Source organism: Eubalaena glacialis, chromosome 19, assembly GCF_028564815.1.
Source record: "Eubalaena glacialis isolate mEubGla1 chromosome 19, mEubGla1.1.hap2.+ XY, whole genome shotgun sequence".
NCBI lineage: Eukaryota > Metazoa > Chordata > Mammalia > Artiodactyla > Balaenidae > Eubalaena > Eubalaena glacialis.
In genome coordinates this window covers 4,357,787-4,367,718 of record NC_083734.1, presented here as the reverse complement: position 1 = coordinate 4,367,718, position 9,932 = coordinate 4,357,787, and the positions used below count along the sequence as shown (strand labels likewise).

Genomic DNA, 9,932 nt, shown 5'->3' with positions numbered 1-9,932 from the left:
TCAAGGATGGCTTCATGGAGAAAGACCCAGCCACGTGAGAAGGGAACTGCAGGCAAAGGGAACGGATAATGCAAAAGCCTATGGCAGGGGTGGGTGTGTGGGAGAGTCGTACCCAAGAGGTAAAGAGGCAAGAGGGCAGGGCAGATCGGTTCATCGCTAGTGGCCAGCTCACATAGGATTTGGTGAATCTTGGGAAGAACTGTGAATATGCCTTTTAAAATCTTGTCTCCTGGAGGTGGCCTGGGGTAGAGAAGAGTAGAAAATAACCCAGAAGAAGGACAAAGGCACACATGAGAATCCAGAAGGGTCAAATGTCTACGTAAACTGGAGCCAACCTAAATCCCAGTTCTGAATTTACCCCAGGTCTAAGCACGTGAGTCCTACTGTACTTTCTGAAAATCTTCCTAAATTAATCTTGTTGCCCCAGTGGCTCTCTCTTTAAGATCTGGGTTCACTCAGGTACTGGCTACAGGTGAATTCCGGATCAGAAGTGTTAAAGGAAGGTCTTGAGGGGTGTAGTCAGCAGCTGGGTTTCGATACCTGTTCTTCTCTAAACTAATTGGAGGACCATGGCCAAGCCTTTGCCTCTTCAGCATCCGTCTTCTCATCTATATACTGACTATTGCGCTAAATAATCTTTAAGAATCTCTGCTAACAGTCTGGGGTTATATGATTCCATGACATCTGGTGTAAGCCCTACAGACATGGTAAAGAAAAATTAAACACAAACACGTTTGATCTTTTCACATACAAGACCTTATAAATAGCTGAGAAAGCCACATGCCAGCGGCTGAACTGTTAGAGATGAACCAGGTAAACACCAAGTCAAGAGGAACAACATCCTGCATAGAATTCATTCCAGTCCTTGGGATACAGGGAAATCCCTATTTTCCTCTCTCCTGAACCTCTCCCCACCTCCCACCCCCGCCCCAGATCCCTGCCACTACTTGTAACTCTGGCAGGGAGGCATTCTCGTTTACACAATGCAAGACAATTGCGAAATGAAGCGAAAATGGCTTTGCACATTCTGCTACTAATTGGCAGCTCAGAAGTAAAAGGTAATAAAACCCCAAACCCATTAGGAAAGTTTCTGCCACTATTACTGATGGTCAGGCGCCCTCTGCTGGTGGACTCGACGGCGAGCCGCCGGAGGCTGAGGGCTGTTTTCATTCTGGGATGCCTGCTTCCCAGGATGACCTAGAATGCAGGAGTTTGTCTTCAGGGATTTCCTAACGGAAAACAAGATTAAACTGGGCCATACCTCATTGGAGAGAAAACCTTTCATGCCTTTATAAATCCAGTAAGTTGTCTTAGGAAATCTGTAATAGAAGTGAACACAGAGCACCCTGTGCTCAGAGACAGAAAATACTGTTTTTGAAACTTTTGGATGGAATACGAACATCCATTCAAAATGAAATCTGATTAGAATTCAAGAATATTCATTTTTCAACATTACAGACTTTGAAGTTGTATGGAAGAAAAGAGGGTTGGCATTCCTGGGATAGAAATGGAAAATGTCTTCGTGACCAAGGAACACATACACGATTAAGGAGTGACCACGTGCTTTGTGGCATGGAACTGAGCCCGGAATGTGGTATTGGGTGGTGGGTAGGGTCCAGGATCTAATCAGACCTGGCTTTCAATCCCACTTTTTCCACTCATTAAAGAAGTTACTGAAAGCCCCTGACTTTCCTTTATATGATATTCTCTTAAGTGTGTTCACACAGTGTACAGTTAAGTCCACTAAATTCAATCTCACTCCGTCAGAACCAATGTACTCATTCAATAGGGCCACAGAAGAAATGTAAAAATACTACAAAGTGGATGACAGAGTTCATTCATTCACTCCCTCATTTAGATTTATCGTACTGCAGGGAATACTAAAGACAATGAATCAGACATAGACCCTGCCCTCAAGGGGAAGAAAGTCCAGGAGAAAAGATAAGATGCATAGACAAATAGCTATGATAAGGCAGAAAGGTCCCCGTGATGTGAGAGATACATGTGATCAATGGGAATCTTAAAAGATCAATTCTTTCCGCTTCTGAGGAACCCAGAAAGGCTTTCCTTTCAGAATTACATCATTTCTATGATTTCTGAGCTTTCCTGAGCACCAATCCTTGACCATGTGGAAAGGTAAGATTCAGAGTGTTTTAATCATCTGTTAGCCTGGGAAGTATTAGTAATAAAGATATATTTTAAAAATAAAGAAGTGAAAAAATAAGGTAATTATGAACTTAGAGGGAGAAAACATTGTATAAGAAGAAAATATATTCATAGTACATTACTTGGCTCAGCAATGAATAATACTTACATTTTTACAATAACGTAACTTCAAACTACGGAATTAACCAAAAAGTATGATTGAACTTTCCTGGGAGTAGACAAAGGACAATATGTGTATGTAAGTGTGTAAGAGAACTGAATGCTCATTTTCAACAAAAAAGTTAACAGATAATGTCTACAATTATGATAGTGTGAAATGTAACGGTATAAATATAATATTTGGTAATACGGAGGTTTAGACTAGAGGAATCAGTTAAAAGTTGAAAGTGGTTGTCATGAGGGCAGGGCTCTGGGCAGGGATAGGATTGGGAATGGGCTACTGATTTTTATTATGACCAACACAAGCTATCTAACTTTTTAAAGCACGTACATCTGTTTCATTAAGTAAGTTTTCAATGAAAAGGGGGAGGGGATGATGTCATGGAGACATGTTTTGTCTGTTCATCTTCTTCCCACACTCATTCTGGGAAGGTAAACTTTGTTTTGTCAAAACTGTTTATTCCACTTTTAAATACATGGTTCCCATGGAAGATTACATTTTCTCAGTTATCCCTTTTTCCTGGCTGTGATTGATTGGTCCAGATTTGAGAGGGAAAAAGGAGATGAGAGAGAAAGAGAGAGAGAGAGAGAGAAACAACGGCATCTGAAGACAGAGAAAGAAGACAACGTTCTAGCAGTGGTAAATCCCTAGTTCCATGTATTTCTCAGGACCAACCTTATCCTTGCTTTTCCAGTAATTTGGTTGTAAATTTTACTTCAACTGGGAAACCTCCTACACCCTATATGCATTTTTTCACAGCTAGTTGGAGATTTCATTTTCTTTTCTACAAAGGACAGTGGCCACACTCCTCGTCTAAAATGGCATTTGAGCAACAGTCCCTGAGCAGTCTTCCAAAAAGTCTCGGGAGGCAACTATGTTGGCACAGTGGGTGGTTTTGGTTTTTAAATGAAGTCTTTCCCATGACTAGGAAGCAACCTCACGCTTGAGCTGGGAGGAATCCTTGAGTTACAAGGCAGCCATCAGTGGTCCAGGATCAGGGCAAACTCTGAGCAGGGTCGGGGTGGTACACAAGAGGCTCTTTTTGAGGCATCAAGAGTACAGCTGTCCCGGGGCTTCCCTGGTGGCACAGTGGTTAAGAACCCGCCTGCCGATGCAGGGGACACGGGTTCGAGCCCTGGTCCGGGAAGATCCCACATGCCACGGAGGAACTAAGCCCGTGTGCCACAACTACTGAGCCCACGTGCCACAACTACCGAAGCCCACTTGCACAACTACCGAAGCCCACGTGCCGCAACTAGAGAAAGCCTGTGCACAGCAACAAAGACCCTACGCAACCCAAAAAAAAGAAAAAGAGTACAGCTGTCCCCAGACCTAAATAGACATATCTCCAAAGAAGACATACTGATGGCCAAGAGGCACGTGAAAAGATGCTCAACATCGCTAATTATTAAAAAAATGCAAATCAAAACTACAATGAGGTATCATCTCACACTGGTCAGAATGGCCATCATCAAAAAGTCTACAAATAATAAATGCTGGAGAGGGTGTGGAGAAAAGGGAACCCTCCTACACTGTTGGTGGGAATGTAAATTGGAGCAGCCACTATGGAGAACAGTATGGAGGGCCTTAAAAAACTAAAAATAGAACTACCATATGATCCAGCAATCCCACTACTGGGCATATATCCAGAGAAAACCATGGTTCGAAAGGATACGTGTACCCTGATGTTCACTGCAGCACTATTTACAATAGCCAAGATAGGAAAGCAACCTAAATGTCCATCGACAGATGAATGGATGAAGAAGATGGGGCACATATATATGCAGTGGAATATTACTCATCCATAAAAAAGAATGAAATAATGCCATTTGCAGCAGCATGGATGGACCTGAAGATTATCATACTAAGTGAAGTAAGTCAGAAAAAGACAAATATCATATGATATTGCCTATATGTGGAATCTTTAAAAAAAATGATACAAATGAACTTATTTACAAAACATAAACAGCCTCACAGACACAGAAAACAAACTTATGGTTACCAAAGGGGAAAGGTGGGGGAAGGGATACATTGGGAGCTTGGGACTGACATGTACACACTACTATATTTAAAATAGATAACCCACAAGGACCTACTGTATAGCACAGGGAACTCTGCTCAATATTCTGTAATAACCTAAATGGGAAAAGAACTTGAAAAAGAATAGATATACGTATATGTATAACTGAATCACTTTGCTGTACACCTGAAACTAACACAACATTATAAATCAACTGTAATCCAATATAAAATAAATAAAAAAATTTTTTAAAGAGTACAGCTGTCCCCTTCCCCGCTTCCTCACCCCCTGTCTTTCTAAAACCTACTTGGACATTAAATCTCCACAAGCATTGGGCAGAAAATGGTACGGATGACTGGTTATATGCAATGTATTCTAAGAAGAAGAGTCTGGCTAAGAAAAGGATTGGAGGAGGACACAGAGATGGGAAGAGCCCGGGGCTGGAGTGGCTGCAATTTCTATTTCTTCATGAGGCTCAAAGATCAAGACAGCAGCAGAGGGAAAAGCTGTCAAATTTGTATAGTAGAGCAGAACTGGAAAAAAAGCCTGCTAGAAATTACACTTTGGGGAGTTAAAAAAAAAAAAAAAAGGGAGACATAATCGATGCTGCAAAAGGAATTAAATCCATGCAGAGGATGTAGAGGGAACAGTCCAAAAGGAAATGATGAGAAAGGAAGTGACAGATATAGAGGACCACGAGAGACGATCAAAGGGAGAAAAGGCTGGAAGAAATGAAGCACAAGCAATTATCAAAGAAAAAATACAAATCCATCTTTAACGCTCTAAAGTTTAAAAAAATCTATATATAGAATGCAACCTTCTGTGTTATCCTAAGCAAAACAATATGAAAATGTTCACTTAATTCCAGAGTACCGTCTAAAGTAAAAGGATTCATATACCTTGAAAGTATTTCAGCAAAAAGAAAAGGTTATGTATAAAAGAAAAAAAATAACCAGGCTGGCCACTAACTTTTCATCTGCAGCATTAATGCTACAAGACAATGAAGAAGCACCTACAGAGCTTTGGGCGAAAACTATCGAGGTGCAAGTTGTCTTTTATAAATGGAGACAATTAAAAGATATTTTTATTAAACAAGAGCTTGAAAAAGATCCACGGAAAACAATTACTTGAAAATTGTCTCCAACTACTGGGGGATACTAAAATATTTCAAGCTCAAAAATGGGAGCGTCATCCCCATAAATGTGATGGGTTCAGCACTAAAAACTACGGAGAACTCTGGCCCTTTTATACCTAGTTCTCTCCAGGATAAATGTAAATCTAGTCATAAAAATGAATCTAATACCTAAACATCTGTTCCTTTAAAAATAATGTAAAATTCATGATTTCATGGGGAAGAAAAACTGTTTAAAACATCAGCTAATATTAACAGTGGCCGAGAAATATGAGGAGAAGGAAGAAGGGAGGGTTGTGTACTCAAGAGCTGGGTACCCTCTGAGAATGAGCTCACATAAGGACAAAGAGGGTTTTTAAATATTAAAAGATAAACATCAAAGAAAGTAAAAGCAAAGAAAACATGTTCCATAGGGCAAATAGGAGTAACAAATGAAACAGCACAAAACAATATTTTAAAAGTATGAAACTATATGTCAGAACATGAAAGAGGCCTTTTGTGCTAATAAACGTTGATGTAAAGTGCCTCTCTTAAAAGGCAAAGACTCTTGGGTTGTTTTTCCAGAACCCAGCCAATCGCCGTCTGTGAGAGAATACCCCAAACAAAGCTAGGGGGAATGCTGAAGGTAAAATATTGGACAGAAGTACTTTGGGCAAATTCAAACAAAAGCAAGGAGGGCTACAAGCCTAAATATCAGACACCAACTTTCAGACAAAATCACTGAAGGGAGAACAATCCCTTCTTTTTGATGACTGGGACAAACATTTATGAGGTTAATAAAATAGCAAGACAAATTTAACAAAAACCCCTAAAAAACGGGCACATAATAATAGCTGGAGATATTAACATGTTTCTCTATTCATGACAGATCAACAAGCAGAAATTAAGTGCATGCACAGAAATAACAAAGTTCATTCAATAGGACACCACTGATGGCTCTTACGAATGAATAATAAAAATTAACATTCAGCATTCATAAAATATAGCCTTTTAAAAAAAATTAGAACATTTCAGGTCACAAAAAACGTCTCCAATTCTTAAAAAAAAAAAAAAAAGTAGTACAGCGTTCCCTCCTATGCCCTTTTCTGACCAGAATAAAATAAAACTAAAAATGATCAAAGTATTAAGCCATAGAAACAGAACATTTTAAAGTATTTGTCTAAATAACTTAAGGGCAAAAAATAATTCATACCACAATTCGAAAATATAAATAATAAAAAGGGACTACTACATAGTAGCTCTCCAAGATTTTTTTAGAATGTCAGTTCTGATGTGTGTGTCTTCTGTAGAAAAAGATTAGTAGGAAAGATCAGTGTGTTATGGGTAGTGTTTATTTTGTTTGTGTATGTGAATTTGCTTATATGCATGCATTGCTTTTCTACATAGAATGGGTACTTGGTACTTTTCTACATAGAATGGGTACATATGGCCATATGTTTGCATTTTTGAAGCTGAAAAACAGTTTTGGGGGCGGGTGGCAAGCTCTTATCATCTTTAAGGCAGGAGGTAAAAGTTATCTTTAGAGAAGATACACCCTTCTAGCAGTACAGAGTTGAAGCAAATATATAACCAATGTTCTGCTAGAATCAGTGAGCTAATTGCACTGAGCAATGTTGAAGGTCCTGCTCAAATAAGCAAACTAAATCTTTTTCAGGGACAAGATTAACCTAGAATTGGAAATTTATTTTTCCTAAATTAGATGTAAACTGCTCTGTGCCTAAAATGTCTTGTTTGTTCTTGAGAGATGGATGCATGTTCTTATTCAGACTTTTACGGGAAAACCAGGCTATTGCTGGAAGGATCAGGGTTTCTCAACTTCTGCCCTACTGACATTTGGGGCCAGGTAATTCTTTACTGGGAGCAGGGGTGGCGGTGTCCTATGCAGTGAGGGATGTTCAGCAGGATCCTTGGTCCTCTACCCACTAGATTCCAGGAGCATCTTCCTCTTCAGCTGTGACAACCGAAAATGTGCTCAGACATTGCAAATGTCCACCTCAGGGCAGGGGTCGGGGGCAAAACCACTCCTGGCTGAGACTCACTGTGCTGTGACCTCACAGTAGTTGAACCGAAGTTGATGCTGGGCCACCTGGGTGAATAGTGTCCCTACGGGGCTGACTATTCCACACTTTATGAGAACATGTTGAAGACAGAGTTGCAATTCCTTGGGGTCTGGAAAACAAGACGACTTCCGGGGGATGAGGAAGGACATTTTCCCAGATATAAACTGAAGTTTGGGTGACAGTCACAGCCTGGTGTGGCTGTGCTCAGAGAGGCCACGGAGAGCTAGGTCCCTTTCCAAACCCTAAGGAAGGGTCAACAGTGGAGGACAGTGGTCCCCATCAAAGTGGCAATCACATTACGGGCGGCAGCTACGTGGGAGCAAGAGGGGGAGGAAGGTGGGGGAGGCACAGGTGTGAACCGCCAGCCACAGGCACTGACAGCTGCTGATGAATGAGCCCACAGAGCAGTAAAGGGAATCTGGGTCGGGCACCAATAGCGACCACTACATTCCACCCACCCCTTCCACCACTAGCTCTATGTGCTTCTAAGTTCTCTCCATCTAGATACAGCTTCTCCAGGATCCTGATTGGTCAGAGTTTCTGGGGAAACTTACAAGAACAGCATGAATTACACCCCTGCAGCTGTAATTGATCTCAAGGCTTTAACTGATCTGATCTGCCTCTTCACTCCTCCCATCTATAGGTATAACCGGGCTGGGGGTACCAAGAGGAACCCCAACGATCACCCCCATGACTGCCTTATTTAGCAGGAATTCTACCTCCTCTTGATGATCAGGCTACACCCCTCTCATGCGTAACTGCCTTCTCTGGCTGCTGATCTACTGGCACAAAGAGCCCCCAGTGGCCATATGGCAGCTGTAGCTTTAAGCTTAGTGGGACTTACTGTGTCCTTTGATGGAAGCACCGGTCTTTCAGGAACCACGACCTGGAGACTCACAGACTCAGAAGCAAGAAGCACAAATTCTTCAAGGTCACTGGGAATAATAGTTGTAGGAGGTACTCAACTTCCACTGCTTGTTCTTGGACCCATGCGGTCTGTCGACTGGCGACCCAGCACCAAAGGAAACGCCCCATCCTTAGAGGGTGTCATCTCAAAAAAGATGCCTCAGCGGCACTTTGAAGAGGCCATTCTACTGTCCTATCAAGCTGGCAGCTTCTGGATGGTAGAGAGTACATGGTAAGACCAGTGGATCCCCTGTTCATGTGCCCACTGCCATGCTTCCTCTGCCCACGCTTGGACTGACAAGATGCTATGCAAGATTGCATGTTGGAAGATCAAGCCCTCTGTGAGCCTTGGGAGGAACGGTGCTGGCTGAGTAATGATGCCGACAGAAAAGGCAAACTGTTACCCAGAATACATGTCAATCCTAGTGAAGATGAATTGTCTTTTCCAAAGTAGAAGGGGTCCAGGGCAAATGAACAGTCAATAGCAGCTGGCTGGCCTTATTGATGGGATGGTGCCATAGACTTACTCAGCTTTGGTCTCTTCTACTGGTAGATTGGATGTTCAGCAGTACAAGTCCGACTGTTACCGAACGCCAAGTCCACGTGCCCAACGCACAGTGAGGCCAAACAATACCAAACTGTCGGAGTTTCCAGCAGAGAAAGGTTTATTGCGGGGTCCTGCAAGGAGATGGGTGGCTCATGCCTTTAAAACCCCAAACTCCCCGAAAGCTTTCAGCAAAGCCCTTTTCTAGGAAAGGTGAGAGAGGGGCGTGGTTAGTTGCTGCAAATTTCCTGGCGGCAGATCCTTTGTTCTGGAGGTCAGGTCATGGCCAGGTCACAATGTTCTTATAAATCTCCACCAAAAAAATGCTAGTCTCTGTTCTGACAAGAAAGGGCAAGGTCCCAAGGCACAACTTTCACTCTCCGAGGTCCAGGCCCCGGCTAAGAGGAGGGGGTGCCTGCGCGGGCCGGTCACCCTGCCTGGGTCCTCCCGCCAGCGCCCAGGCCCGGCTGAAGAGGCAGCTCTCAGCTGGTGGCGCCCTCAGGCCAGGTCCCCAGACCGTGCCCAGCCGTCATCACCGAGGGAGTCTGGCGCCCAGGACCCAGCCGGCCCGCAGGCTCCTCAGGCCACCCAAACGGGACCGGGGGGGGGGGGTGGTCTGTGGACCGAGACCCAGGGTGACTGCCGCCACCGGTAGGTCGCCGAGGCCGGGATGGGGAGAGGTTCACCGCTGCTTCAAGCCTAGGCCTGGCCCGTGGGCGGCCACGGGAGGGCCCTGGAGCTCTGCAGGACACAGTCCCCAGCCTGCGCCCGGGGGGGCCCAGCTCACCCGCCCGCTCCAAGGCCGGAGGGCCTGGAGGCCCCGGCGAGAAGACCTCGAGCCACCTCTCACCGCACCCTCCACCGCGAGGACCCCTCCGAGGCCAACCATGGGCGGCACTCCACCTCTCTCCGCTGCGCTCCAGGTCTCGCGATAAAAGGTCTCG

The 9,932-nt window shown here is 43.8% G+C and overlaps 1 pseudogene; it reads left to right on the top strand.

Annotated features, from left to right (window-relative positions):
- The first annotated feature begins 1,464 nt into the window (after positions 1-1,464).
- Positions 1,465-1,568, top strand: LOC133081008 (U6atac minor spliceosomal RNA; annotated as a pseudogene).
- Positions 1,569-9,932: the final 8,364 nt, after the last annotated feature.